The sequence below is a fragment of the Cupressus sempervirens genome, chromosome 5 (genome assembly GCF_028749045.1).
Source record: "Cupressus sempervirens isolate cs-2001-9-10 chromosome 5, ASM2874904v1, whole genome shotgun sequence".
Classification (NCBI taxonomy): domain Eukaryota; kingdom Viridiplantae; phylum Streptophyta; class Pinopsida; order Cupressales; family Cupressaceae; genus Cupressus; species Cupressus sempervirens.
Window position 1 is genome coordinate 560,925,042 of NC_143122.1, and position 4,159 is coordinate 560,929,200.

The window sequence follows — 4,159 nt, forward strand, 5'->3', positions numbered from 1 at the left end:
CATTCCGGCTCTGATGTCACATATGCTAGTGGGTCCCTATCCCTTTTGGACGGTAACTTGCAAAGTGTACCTGCACAATAAATCATTTAATAAGCAAATCTCTGATCGTCGCATCTTCACTTTACGGTCCCGCCGCTTAAAATACTCAATACTCATTATCTCGCTATACTTAATAAGCATGCAAGTTGTCATAGTGACGTAACGCCAACGGTAGATCTAGTCGGATCTGTCGGTTGGGACAAATAGGAAGAAAGGTAACCCGGGAGAAAGGAAAAGGAATATGACAGCATATTCGTCTCTTTTGAAAATTCAAAATTTTGCACCCGAGAATTTATGAATAGAGATGATATAGGGTTTATATGACGATTATTTCTTATGGATGATTTATCCAAAACCCTATGCTTCACTTAGGAATAGAACATTTGACTTTTCTATGATTTAACTGAAAACTTTTACTACACAAAAAGTCAGACCAACACTATTGAATCCTATATATATATATATATATATATATATAACAAATAAAACTAAACATATCCGAACAATGCTATCAAATGAAGACTACCTTTAAACATTGCATTCTCATATGTTACTTTCTCTACTACCATCTTTGAATAGCAATACCAATTCTGAGCACCAAAAGAGATAGAGGAGAAATTAGTTTAATAAAGTTGGAATATGGAGATAAGTTTACAAGTCTTTCCATAGTATACAAAAAAATTAATGTAAAAGGGTTACCTTGGTTTGGATGTAGCAATGAAGGTTTCTCTAGTAGTCCTCATTCACTATGGTTTGTGGACTTCTTATGGGATCGAGGTTGTTCAAAGAAACTATCAAATGACCACCATAAACTAGAACACTAAGGAGTGCTATAATTACTTGATTACAAAATAGCTAAGACCAAATACAAACTTCTATTTAAAATAAGGACTATTTGTATGGTGGCTTGTGGACTACAACACCATCTATTGTCATATGGGAGTTATGGTAGGAGATAAATAGACACATTTTTAAAAATAAAAGGACAGGATGGGAACAACTTACCGACAAGATGGAGGCTTCCATTATCACAATTGTGAATGATAGAAAATTGAAAATGCAAAAAGTGGTAGAAAAGATGACTTATTGTGATGAGAAGATGAGAGGAAGATGGATTTGGGTTTTGTGATTCCTTGGTATGTTAGTTTGAGCTTCACTTGGTTTGAAAAATACTATAATATCCTCTACTTAACAAGGCCAACCACATGAAGGTGGAAGCTCATATAGCCTCACCCCATCCTCCTAAAATCAATCTAAATTACCCATTATCATCTAATTACATACTTCATTCATTCATTCATCCATTTCTGAACTATAACATTCAATTGATACAATCACATAACATTCATTAATATGATATAAAATTCATTAATACAGAATACTAATGAAGACTTCATAAACACATAACAATATTCATTAACATAAAATAAAAATCAATATTAATACATAACATTCATAGATAATTACATAAAACAAAGTTCTTTCATTATCCAACAAGGTTTATCAAAGAGCATTTTCAAAACATCATTTCTTCTTTTTGTTTTTCTTAGATCTGTTAAGAAAAAGGCTGATAGGAGCATCAATATCTTCCTCATTTTCCTCCTCTAGTGGCATATGTAATGTCAAATGATGATGGCTCCTCCTCTTTGGAGGAGTAGGAGGTCATTGTACTAGAGGGGGCTCTATTGCAAGAACAAGTAATTTGATTAAATTTGCATACTCTTTTTTAAAAAAAACTGTTACAAGTATATAATTAAGTACTAGTATAACATAACATGTATTTTTCTTACCTGAGAATGCCACATCATGTACATTAACATTTTGATATACCACCATGTCAACATGTTGAACACTTAAAACATGCTCCACTCCTTCACTATGATGTTCAACATGCCCTAAAATATTCAAAAAAAGGATACATGTAAAATTGAAATTCAAAATGGTAAATTGTATTCATAATTGCATAATTAATTTCCAATAGCAAATTAATACCTACACCACTATAATGCGCATCATGCCTACATCATGAGCAGGTTCTATGATAGCATATGAAGGCTATAGTAAAATGTCATGCACATTGTTATGTAGTCAATTTAAGTTCAAAACTAACACCAAAAAGGAATTTTCTCAACTATTCAATTTCATTTAGTTTTCATCTAGCCAATTTACCTATGACTCATTTGGTGCACCAGATTCTTGGGCAAGGCTTTTAGACTCTTGGAATAGGCATGCAACCATGACTTCATAGCCTTCCTTCAAGTCAATTTTTTATCTTCATCTATGAGCTACACATTGAATTTTGTGCCTTGTATTTTTTTCTTAATATCTGTAATGCCCCGCCAAGGGATCCAAAGAACTAACCTAGAATTTCACTAAGTTGGTAGCATTTTTTTTTTTTTTAAACATGAAAATAAATACCACATATAACTTATGCACAATAATGGAAGCAATAGCAATGCCCATCTAAAAGTAAACATACATAATAGATTACATTCTTTAAGATCCATTAACGTAGAATCACATCTAACATACATGAATCCATCTAGTACAACATCCACATGAAATGATAATGATAAGTCCAATGTTTATACATTACATTTCAAATGCTCAATCATCCACTGTACATGTCACAGGGTATGAAAAGCTCAAAAGAATATCCATATGTAGAATAAGGTACATCATCCTATTCTAATCCATGATACATCAAGTAAAGATAATCTCATGATACACAAGATACATCATCATAGAAAACATATACATCCGTCATAAAGATCAAACATAATAAACTAAGTGCACGGTTCCTCCCAACCATTAATAGCATCATTAGACCATCGTGGATCCTAGCTATCCCTTCGTGCATAACATTCCAAATCATCGAAGAGATCATCAGTATTAACATAGTAGGGATGTCACTCCTAACATATATAACATCATATGTAGAAAGTAATCTAACATACAAAAGCATAAGATAACATCATCTAACATATGCTAATCATTAATGAAAGGATACATATCCACCATCATGAAGGATGCATCAGCCACAATGTCTCAATAAATCTCAAATGATAAGAGTATAAAATACACTACCACCCAACCGCTTGGTACCTAAGTGGTACACTCCCACCGTGCTGAGCAGATAATCTCAAGTCCCAAACAGGCTATCCATAACACATAACACAAATCTCCATAAGTCTAGGAATCCTAAAAGTATACTAACTCAAAGGTTCCAAACACAAAATCTGACATCTAATCCCCAAAGGCACACAATGACATGTAGGAACCTACTATGCAAGTAGGAAAGTGTCATCGCATTTATCACATAGAAGTTACCCTGGTAGTTAGCTAAACTCCACGGGTTCATACTGATCTCATGCGGCCACTAGTATCCTCTCATACTGATGAGGCATACTACGGAATGCAAGGTCGCAACCATGCATTCTCACTACTCCCATCCTAGCCAGTATAAGCACTCAAGGCATGGGTGAGAACAAAACACTTATCTTTTTAGGTTCATTCAGTTAGTATTAGGTGTGAATGTTATCACTTATTAATCCAACTTACAATGAGTTACCCTGGCAGCCTCTTAGTGCCCCGACCCCCATTGCAAGCCACTTCCCGTCACTACATGCAAATATCCTACCCTAAGCTCATGGAATCATAAATCTCAAAATCACCAAAGATAATCCATAATAAAATCATCAAATATGCATAAAAGCATCAAATCTCTATGAGCAAACATCCACAAAAAATTATGAACACAACAGCTCTCTATTGGCAACTAAAGTTTCACTGATAATCAAAAGTATACAATGGTTCTCAATAACCAAAATATATCTCATCATACTGATCGAAGACTCCAAAAAAATGGTTGAGTCAAACATGTCACATCATGACATCATCAAGAATAAATCCACATTACAGTCCCATCATGGCGACTAGAAAATAACCAAGGATAACTAATCGATGACCAAAATAATGGTTAAAAGAAGTGTCTCATAAATAAGAATCTCAACTAAACAATCAGTAATCACATCCAATACATAGAGCATTCCATCACATAACCATGGTTGGGTTTATAAAGGTCAAGATTAAAACGTCATCATGACATCACAATCACATA